The 11,350-nt window shown below is 47.3% G+C and overlaps 1 non-coding gene across 1 annotated transcript; it reads right to left on the bottom strand.

Annotated features, from left to right (window-relative positions):
* Window positions 1-712: 712 nt before the first annotated feature.
* On the bottom strand, window positions 713-10,830 carry LOC123744217 (uncharacterized). The gene is made up of 3 exons (XR_014391982.1): window positions 10,743-10,830; window positions 8,363-8,392; window positions 713-1,018 (listed from the first exon to the last, which is right to left on the bottom strand). It is a non-coding gene; the product is annotated as an uncharacterized LOC123744217 (transcript).
* Between the last annotated feature and the right edge of the window lie 520 nt (window positions 10,831-11,350).

The following is an 11,350-nucleotide window of genomic DNA, read 5'->3' as shown; positions in this document are numbered from 1 at the left end:
TTACCTGAGCAGGTGAGTCCAACAGCATTACCAGGTAGACAGGTGTTGTTTTCTCTGTCTGAGGTGTCACAGTCCAGGAGAAGGGACTCTTTGCCTTTACACTGGAACTCTTTATCCCAGGTCTGTAGAGCTGCAGGAGCCTCACAGCCAAGCTCCCCACAGACTACCTCTGCATCCTGCCGGTCAAAGTCAGCTTCACACACTGAGACCCAGGACTGATTGGACTTCACCTCCACTCTCCCAGAGCAGAGACCAGCTCCATCCACAAGCCGCACAGACTCTGGAGAAAAAGACTTGGTTGAACATTCAATCAGTTTTGTTGATGACACGTTCATAGACTAGACACTAATGTTGAATAACATATTGTAGTTTGCTATATTTGATACTGTAAGAGGTAGAAATGGGTTCTTAGTCACTCAGAATAGGGTTGGGAATAATGCAATTAGGAGACAGGAATAAGTTCACTTCACTTTATAGAAAATAAACAGCTGGACATCCATCAGGAAGCTTCACTTCAGTACCATCTGAACTGTAATGATCTGCCCATGAACATCTCCCATAAACCAATATGACAAACACAAATATAATGTTTAAATACATCTGACATCTCTCCCTCTATTTAAATGAAATAAAAACACATAAAACATGATACACGGTAATACTGTAAAATGTATAAATTAATCTCTGAATATGACCAGTCTCTTACCTGAACAGATCACATGATGATAATATCCCCCATTACAGACACTCGGCTCTCTTCCTATGATCACACACTGTCTTATAGAAGACTCATCTCCATAGCAACTACTTAGTGTGACTCTTCTTCTTCCATCTTCAAACAGAAGTCCTCTAGATTCAGCTACAGGATTCCCACAGTCCAGCTCTCTACACACAACCTTAACCTCTCTCATCATGCCCCACCACCTAGAACATAGACCCAACCACTCTCCTCTGTAGAAGACTTCCACTGTCCCAGAACAGGAAGTGGTCCCATTCACCAGTCTGACTGAGAGTTCAGCTGTAAACAGCAGAGAGGAAAACACAGTGGTGAGGACAGATGATGACAGTGATTCTGTTATTCTAACAGCAGTAATGCTTTGTGGTTGACAAGTATTAGTAGTTCCATAAAACACTACTTGTGATTGGGGTTTAGAATGGTTTGTATAGACACATGAATTTCTCCATGTGGGATAATAAAGTTGACTAATATTGAACTGCTATATCCCAGGAATGGCGCCGGAGGAAATGGCTGCCTTTTTACGGGCTCCTAACCAATTTTTTTTTTCGCGTTATTTGTAACTTATTTTGTATATAACATTTCTGCCACCGTCTCTTATGACCGAAAAGAGCTTCTGTATATCAGGACAGCGATTACTCACCTCGTTTGGACAAAGATTTTTTCTTTAACCTGTTGGGGCTAGGGGGCAGTATTTGCACGGCTGGATAAAAACGTACCCAATTTAAACTGGTTACTACTCTTGCCCAGAAACGAGATTATGCATATAATTAGTAGATTTGGATAGAAAACACTCTAAACTTTCTAAAACTGTTTGAATGGTGTCTGTGAGTATAACAGAACTCATATGGCAGGCAAAAACCTGAGAAAAATTCAACCAGGAAGTGGGAAATCTGATGCTTGTAGTCTCAAGTCTTCAAGTCATTGCCTATCTAACACACAGTGACTTAGGGTTCATTTTGCACTTCCTAAGGCTTCCACTAGATGTCAACAGTCTTTAGAACCTAGTTTCAGGCTTTTGCGGTGAACACAGAGTGAACAAGAAGGCCGGGAAGTTGGTGACTCAGAAAATGACATGAGTTTTGTGGTGCGCATTAACGTGATGAGGTAGCTGTGTTCCATAACGTTTTTCAAGACATTGGAATCGTCCGGTTGGAATATTATTGAAGTTTTATGTTAAAAAGGCCCTAAAGATTGATGCTATACAACGTTTGACATGTTTCAACGAATGTAAATATAACTTTTTTTGACTTTTCGTCGTGAAATTTTGGGTGCACTTCCTACAATTGGAGTAGCTCACTGAACGTGCAAACAACAAGGAGGTATTTGGACATAAATTATGGACTTTATCGAACAAAACAACATTTATTGTGGACCTGGGATTCTTGGAAGTGCCTTCTGGTGAAGATCATCAAAGGTAAGTGAATATTTCTAATGCTATTTATGATTTTAGATGACTCCAAAATGGCGGGTATCTGTATTGCCTAGTGTATTTTTCTGAGCTCAGTACTCAGATTATTGCAAAGTGTGCTTTCCTCTTGAAGCTTTTTTGAAATCTGTCACAGCTTTAGCATAAAGGAGATGTTCATCTAGAATTCTTTGAATAACAGTTTAATATTTTATCAATGTTTATGATGAGTATTTTTGTAAATTGTTGTGCTGATTCACCGGCAGTATTGGAGGCAAAATATTTTCTGAACATCACGCGCCAATGTAAAATGCTGTTTTTGGATATAAATTTGAACTTTATCGAACAAAACATACATGTATTGTCTAACATTGAGTCCTAGGAGTGTCATCGGATGAAGATCGTCAAAGGTTAGTGCTTAATTTTAGCTGAATTTCTGGTTTTTGTGACCCCTCTCCTGCTTGGAAAATGGCTGTGTGGTTTTTCTTGTGTTGTTGCTCTCCTAACATAATCTAACTTTATGCTTTCGCCGTAAAGCCTTTTTGAAATCGGACAATGTGGTTGGATTAAGGAGAGGTTTATCTTTAAAATGGTGTAAAATAGTTGTATATGTGAGAACTTAGAATTATGACATTTTGTTGTTTTGAATTTGGCGCTCTGAATTTTCACTGGCTGTTGAATAGTGTGAACCGTGGGTGGGACGGTAGCACGCAGCCCTGAGAAGTTAAGGGTCTCTGCCTTGGCCATGCTGTCAATCCAGCATGATTTTTGCTGCCCTCAAAAAAAACTGTTAACTCAGAACTGGGAAGAAACGAGCTCCGACTGGGAAAATACGTTTTGAATGGTCATCCAACTCGGAATTGTAAGTCTGGTATTCGGGCCTCTTTCTAGAGCATCGGCCTGACGTAATCATGATTCGACCTTGTTTTTTCAGAGTTTTCAGCTGTCTTGAAAGCACCATAAACACAGAGAATGCCAGACTTTGATGACAACATTTGCCCACTGTCACATTGGTAGAAGGGGTGGGAGAGAAGCGCAGGAATGCATAATAGGGTTTTTTATGATACCCAAATTACAGCATGCAATGTAAAGGCACGGGAACGAAGACCAAACAAAAACGTACACAAAACACAGGGTTGAGACCCAAACAAAAGAGCGAAGAGTCCCTCGAATAAATACACGGGACGAGACCCGAAAACACACGCGCACAATGATACAACACGGGACGAGACCCGTAATCATCTGCACAATACATAATTTGTACATCTCAATTGTCAGTAGAAACCACATTTGTTTAAGCAAGTCAGCCATATCAGCTATTTGTTTCTATAAGGCAGTAAATGAGGCTGAATGAACTGTTTCGCTGCCAGACAAGGCTCCGCTGATAGCCAGGTGTAGCAGTGGTATATTGCATTTAATTCATTGTTTAGTATTGTGTTGTGTAGTGGCTTTGCTGGAATACATCCCACATTTTTGGAGCTGGCTGAGAGGGCCCTAGTGGAGCGGGCTGGCTGAGAGGGCCCTAGTGGAGCGGGCTGGCTGAGAGGGCCTTAGTGGAGCCAGCTGGCTGAGAGGGCCCTAGTGGAGCGGGCTGGATGAGAGGGCCCTAGTGGAGCGGGCTGGCTGAGAGGGCCCTAGTGGAGCCAGCTGGCTGAGAGGGCCCTAGTGGAGCCAGCTGGCTGAGAGGGCCCTAGTGGAGCCAGCTGGCTGAGAGGGCCCTAGTGGAGCGGGCTGGCTGAGAGGGCCCTAGTGGAGCGGGCTGGGTGAGAGGGCCCTAGTGGAGCCAGCTGGCTGAGAGAGCCCTAGTTGAGCCAGCTGGCTGAGAGGGCCCTAGTGGAGCGGGCTGGCTGAGAGGGCCTTAGTGGAGCCAGCTGGCTGAGAGGGCCCTAGTGGAGCGGGCTGGGTGAGAGGGCCCTAGTGGAGCGGGCTGGCTGAGAGGGCCCTAGTGGAGCCAGCTGGCTGAGAGGGCCCTAGTGGAGCCAGCTGGCTGAGAGGGCCCTAGTGGAGCGGGCTGGCTGAGAGGGCCCTAGTGGAGCGGGCTGGGTGAGAGGGCCCTAGTGGAGCCAGCTGGCTGAGAGGGCCCTAGTTGAGCCAGCTGGCTGAGAGGGCCCTAGTGGAGCGGCCTGGCTGAGAGGGCCTTAGTGGAGCCAGCTGGCTGAGAGGGCCGTAGTGGAGCGGGCTGGCTGAGAGGGCCCTAGTGGAGCGGGCTGGCTGAGAGGGCCCTAGTGGAGCCAGCTGGCTGAGAGGGCCCTAGTGGAGCCAGCTGGCTGAGAGGGCCCTAGTGGAGCGGGCTGGCTGAGAGGGCCCTAGTGGAGCGGGCTGGCTGAGAGGGCCCTAGTGGAGCGGGCTGGCTGAGAGGGCCCTAGTAGAGCGGGCTGGCTGAGAGGGCCCTAGTGGAGCGGGCTGGGTGAGAGGGCCCTAGTGGAGCGGGCTGGGTGAGAGGGCCCTAGTGGAGCGGGCTGGGTGAGAGGGCCCTAGTTGAGCCAGCTGGCTGAGAGGGCCCTAGTGGAGCCAGCTGGCTGAGAGGGCCCTAGTGGAGCGGGCTGGCTGAGAGGGCCCTAGTGGAGCGGGCTGGCTGAGAGGGCCCTAGTGGAGCCAGCTGGCTGAGAGGGCCCTAGTGGAGCCAGCTGGCTCAGAGGCCCTAGTGGAGTGTTTCATTTTTGTATATAGTTAATATATGTTATTTTTAATATACTTTCTCTTTTGAAACTTTTGTGTTTTTAATGTTAACTGTTTGTGATTGTTGGGGAGAGACGAGAAATGAACATCAACATGACCTTTCATGATGTGATGGGGAAGATAGACTTATCGCTGGTATGGTGTAACAACACCCATGTGTACACACATTCCACTTCCATGTGAACATCTATTTGCAGATGAGTTTACAGTATATCTAGTTTAATAGATCAGCTTTTCTTTTTTTTCTCTATAGTTCAGTTCCAGAGGTCAGAAGTCAAGCTGAGCTGGGCCAACAGCAGAAACGATTACTGGTTAGGATGATATCACTGGTGAGAAGTCAGTTATTAAAATATATCTCCCTTCCTTTAATATTTCTCTCTCCTCCACAAATATGTCTCTCCTCTACCCTCCTCTCTCCTCTGCCCTCCTCTCTCCCCAACACTCCTCTCTCCCCTACACTCCTCTCTCCTCTGCCCTCCTCTCTCCCCAACACTCCTCTCTCCTCCACCCTCCTCTGCCCTCCTCTCTCCCCAACACTCCTCTCTCCTCTGTCCTTCTCTCTCCTCTACCCTCCTCTCTCCTCTACCCTCCTCTCTCCTCTACACTCCTCTCTCCTCTACCCTCCTCTCTCCTCTACACTCCTCTCTCCTCTACACTCCTCTCTCCTATACCCTCCTCTCTCCTCTACCCTCCTCTCTCCCCAACACTCCTCACTCATCTGTTCTCCTCTCTCCTCTACCCTCCTCTCTCCCTCCCCTTATCTCTCTTAGCAACTTATCTTGGATCAGTGGTTGAACACACTACAGCAAACTGATCTGTTAAAAAAACTCCACAGGAAACTGCTGACAGAACAGCAACGTTTCACATAGTGTCCTATAATATCACCTCTAACTGTCTACTGCTTGAGTTCACCTCTTATAGAATATTGGCTTAATGTTCCAGCACCTAAATATAAACAGTACCAGCACCCAAAATGAGTACTGATGAGGTCTCATGTTAGAGCAGGAGAAGGGGGGATGTGGTGTAGAAGCTAGAGGTCTGTTACCCAAGTCAATTCAACAGGTCTGATGCTATATGTCAGGGTCAGGCTGGACTGGGACAAGAGAGGAAAAGGTTACTGGTTATGATGACATCACTGGTGAGAAGTCAGTGGTACAATGATATTTTCTCTCTCCCCCCTCCTCCATCTTATCCTCCCCCTTCCCTCCCCTCTCTCTGGTTCTTACCATTACTCCCTCCCTTCCCCCAAGGTAGCCTTGTGGTTGATTAAAAGAGACCCCCCCCCCCCCACATATTTGCATAGTTGCGTATGTTATGGTCTTATCTCAGCATGTCTACAGATGCTCCCTGTATTTGTTGGCTTGGAAATGTTGATACCAGAGACTGTTATCAGAAGAAACTATGTAACCAACCATTTATAGAGGCTGAGAAATGCATTATCATTAATTAGAAGGTTGGTTATCCTCCAACAATGTCACAATGGATGGCAGAAATGTCTCGTTATGTATCACTGGATTTGATTTACTGGTCAACTTTCATGAGGTCAGGATGCCTTATATGGAATACTGTACGACAAAAGGAGTCTGTATTAAAAACATGACCACTTCATGTCTTCAATAGCTGCTGGGTTGTTCAGTCCTGTCCTGGTGGTCTGCTGTCCTGTGGGTTGTCACTCTGGCCTTGACCTAACACTCCTGAAACCAATAATGAATGTTTCACTAAGATCCTAAAGCTGAGTGGGATGTGTTGGGTTGGTGGAGGAGGACGGGCCGACCCAGCTACACCTTACAGTATATACAAAAGTATGTGGACACCCCTTCAAATGAGTGGATTTGGCTATTTCAGCCACACCTGTTCCTGACCTGTGAATAAAATTGAGCACACCGCCATGCAATCTCCATAGACAAACATTGACTGTAGAATGGCCTTACTGAAGAACTCAGTGACAATCAACATGGCACCATCATAGGATGCTACCTTTCCAACAAGTCAGTTCATCATTTGTACCCTGCTTTAGCTGCCCCGGTCAACTGTAAGGGCTGTTATTGTGAAGTGGATATGTCTAGGAGCAGCAGTGGCTTAGCCAGGAAGTCATAGCTCACACAAGCTCACAGAATGGGACCGCGAGTGCTGAAGTGCATCGCGTGTAAAAATCATCTTTCCTCGGTTGCAACACTCACTACCGAGTTCCACACTTCCTCTGGAAGCAACTTCAGCACAAGAACTGTTTGTCTGGAGCTTCATGAAATGGGTTTCTATGGCAGAGCAGCGGCACACAAGCCTCAGATCACCATGCGCAATGCCAAGTGTCGGCTGGAGTGGAAACGCGTTCTCTGGAGTGATGAATCACGTTTCACCATCTGGCAGTCCGAACCACAAACCTGGGTTTGGCAGATGCCAGGAGAATGCTACCTGCCCCAATGCAGAGTGCCAACTGTAAAGTTTGGTGGAAGAGGAATAATGGTCTGGGGTTGTTTTTAATGGATCGGGTTAGGCCCCTTAGTTCCATTGAAGGGAAATCTAATCACTACACCATACAATGACATTCTAGACTATTCTGTGCTTCCAACTTTGTGGTAACAGTTTGGGGAAGGCCCTGTCCTGTTTCAGCATGACAATGCCCCCTGTACACAAAGCGAGGTCCATACAGAAATAGTTTGTTGAGATCGATGTGCTAGAACTTTACTGGTCTGCACAGAGCCCTGACCTAAAACCCATTGAATACCTTTAGAGATTAATTGAAACGCTGACTGTGAGCCAGGCCTAATCACCCAACCTCACTAATGCTGTTGTGGCTGAATGGAAGCAAGTTCCCACAGCAATGTTCCAACATCTAGTGGAAAGCCTTCCCAGAAGAGTGGAGGCTGTTATAGCAGCAAAGGGGGGACCAACTCCATATTAAGACCCATGATTTTGGAATGAGATGTTAGATGAGCAGGAGTCCACATACTTTTGGTCATGTAGTGTACATTCCCCTTCAATGCAAATGCGTAACTCTCTTTGCAGAGGAGTTTAAATCTAATTTAATTAATTTGCTTTTGTCAGTTTTTTAAATCATTCATTTCAGAGGTCAGGGTCAAGCTGAGCCGGACCAAGAGTGGAAAAGGTTACTGGTTATGATGACATCACTGGTGAGAAGTCGGTAATGAAAAGTTATTCAGTTGACTGCATGTTAGTCTGTCAGCCCCATCTTGTTGACATCTCCTTCTCTCTCCTCCCCTCCACTCTATCTCTCCTCCCGTCCTCTGTCCCCTCGTCTCTCTCCTTCCTCTCTCTCTGCTCCTCTCCCTCTCTTCCTGTCAGACAGCATCAGACCTGTTGACTTGGGTAACAGACCTCTATCCTCTACACCCCCCTTCTCCTACTCTAACATGAGACCAATATAATATATAATATGACAAGTATTAGTAGTTCCATAAAACACTACTTGTTATTGGGTTTAGAATGGTTTGTATGGACACATGACTTTCTCCATGTGGGATAATAAAGTTGACTAATATTGAAGTGCTATAATCACTGTAGATTTATACTCTACCTACCTGGTGGACTGACGCTTTGAGCCTGGAGATCTGAGGAGAAAGAGAGAGACAGAGGAGAAAGATAGAGAAAGAGATAGAGAGAAACAAAGGAGAAAGGGATGAGACAGAGGTTAAATGAACATCAACATGACCTTTCATGATGTGATGGGGAAGAAAGACTTATCATTGGTATGGTGCAACAACACCCATGTGTAAACACATTCCCCCTCTCTCCTCCACCCTCCTCTCTCCCATTCCGTCCTTTCTCCCCTCCCCTTCTCTCTACTCTACCCTCCATCCCCTACCCTCCTCTCTCCTCTACCCTTCTCTAATCCCTATCCTCCTCATCCCTACCCTGCTTTCTCCTTCTCAAATCTCTCGCCCCTACCCTCGTTTCTCACCTCCCATTCTATCTCCACTGCCCTGCTCTCTCCTCTCTCCCCTCCCCTCCTCTCTCCTCTACCTTCCTCTCCTCCCCTTCCCTCCTCTCCCCTCCTCTCTCCTCCACCTCCCTCTCTCTCCACTACCCTCCTCTCTTCTACCTTCCTCTCTCCACTACCCTCCTCTCTTCTCTCTCCCCTCCCCTCCTCTCTCCTCTACCTTCCTCTCGCTCCCCAACCCTCCAATCTCCTCTACCCTCCTCTCTCCTCTACAATCCTCTCTCCCCTCATCTCTCCTCTACCCTTCTCTCTACCTTAGCCTCTATCCCCTCCCCTCCTCTCTCCTCTACCCTTCTCTCCCCTACCCTCCTCTTCTCCCTCCCCTACCCTCCACTCTCCCCTACCCTCCTCTCTCTCCTCCCCTTCTCTCGCCCCTACCCTCTGCCCCCTACCCTCCTCTCTCCTCTACCTCTTTCTCTAACCCTCTTCTCCTCTCTCCCCTACCCTCCTCTCTCCTCCACATATCTCTCTCACCCCTATCCTCATCTCTTATCTACCCTCCTATTTCCACTACCCTACTTTCTCTCCTGCCCTCCTCTCCCCTACCCTCCTCTCTTCTCTACACCTCTCTCTCCCCTACCCTCCACTATCCCCTCCCATCCTCTTTCCTCTACCTCTCTCCCCTCCCATCCTCTCTCCCCTCCCATCCTCTCTCCCCTCCTCTCTCCTCTACGTCTCTCCCCTACCTTGCTCTTTCCTCTACTCTACTCTCTCCTCTCCCCTCCTTCTCCCTCCCATACCCTCCCCTTCTCCCTACCTTAGCCTCTATCCCCCTCCATCCTCTACCCTTCTCTCTCCCCTACTCTCCTATTTTCTCTACCCTTCCCTCTCTCCTACCCTCCTCTCCCCTCTACCTTTCTCTCTCCCCTACCTTCATCTCTCCACTATCCTCCTCTCTCCTCCACCCTTCTCTCTCCCCTACCCTCCTCTCTCTCCTCCCCTTCTCTCTCCCCTGCCCTCTGTCCCCTACCCTCCCCTCTCCTCTACCTGTTTCTCTAACCCTCTTCTCCTCTCTCCCCTACCCTCCTCTCTCCTCCACATATCTCTCTCACCCCTACCCTCATTTCCCATCTACCCTCCTATTTCCACTATCCTACTCTCTTCCCTACCCTCCTCTCTACCCTACCCTCCTCTCTCCTATACCCTCCTCTCATCCCTACCCTCCTCTCTCCTTTATCCTTCTCTCTCCTATACCCTTCTCTCTCCCCTACCCTCCTCTCTCCTATACCCTTCTCTCGCCCCTACCCTTCTCTCTCCTCTACCCTTCTCTCTCCCCTCCCCATCTCCTAACCTCCTTTCTCCCCTCCCCTCTCCTCAAACATTTTTTCTCCCCTCCCCTTCTCTCTCACCTATCTTGCTCTATGCCCTCCCCTCCCATCTCCCCCCCACTCGATTCTCTCTCCCCTCCCTTTCTCTCTCCTCTCCCCTTTCTCTCTCCCCTACCCTCCTCTCTCCCTACCCTCCTCTCTCTCTCTCCTCCTCCTCAAATCTCTCTCCCCACCCCTCCTCTCTCTTCCATCTCTCTCTCTCTCTCTCTCTCTCTCTCTCTCGACATATAGTGTTGGACCTGTTGATCTTGACTCAGCTCATAGACCTCTAGCATCTACACCCCTCCCTTCTCCTACTCTAACATAACACCAATATAATATATAATATATACTCTCATTCATTTACATAGAGACAGACACAGTCAATCATTGACACACTGAATATACAACAGTCAGATGCATGACACCATCACAACTTAACTGACATTAGTGCCTGTCCCCAGATGGACAGTTAGACTACAGTAAAGTACATTTACAGGTGATCACATCATTGTCCTGCTTTGAGACACATTTTTACTGTCTGCTTCCAGTTGCATGTTATTTTACTAACCCTGCAAATTATAATATATCTTACAATATCAAATCATATCTCAGTAACTGTCACAAGTGTATATCAGTATAACAGCATCTTACCTGTGTTCCAGAAGAGGATCATCAATATCCCTGCAGATATCATGTCTGTCTCTAACTGGGGCTCCACTGACATATACAAGTCACTGTCATAAAGTTTGGACTGAAGAGTGGAACATACTGCTCGGCTATATGACTTCTCTCTCATTAGTTCAGTAGGTCTTTGATGTGAGATAAACTTCTTAGCAGCTTATCTAGGATCAGTGGTTGAACACACTACAGCAAACTGATATGTTAAAAAAAAACTCCACAGGAAACTGCTGACAGAGCAGCAACGTTTCACATAGTGTCCTATAATATCACCTCTAACTTTCTACTGCTTGAGTTCACCTCTTATAGAATATTGGATTAATGTTCCAGCACCTAAATATAAACAGTACCAGCACCCAGAATGAGTTCTGATGAGGTCTCATGTTAGAGCAGGAGAAGGGGGGATGTGATGTAGAAGCTAGAGGTCTGTTACCCAAGTCAACTCAACAGGCCTGATGCTATATGTCAGGGTCAGGCTGGGCTGGGACAAGAGAGGAAAAGGTTACTGGTTATGATGACATCACTGGTGAGAAGTCAGTGATAAAATTATGAAGAGGACAGAGGGGGGGGGAGGGGAGAGG

The sequence above is a fragment of the Salmo salar genome, chromosome 04 (assembly GCF_965601325.2).
Source record: "Salmo salar chromosome 04, fSalSal1, whole genome shotgun sequence".
In the NCBI taxonomy this organism is placed as follows: domain Eukaryota; kingdom Metazoa; phylum Chordata; class Actinopteri; order Salmoniformes; family Salmonidae; genus Salmo; species Salmo salar.
The sequence above is the reverse complement of the archived record's forward strand: the minus strand, read 5'-3'. Positions and strand labels throughout refer to the sequence as shown.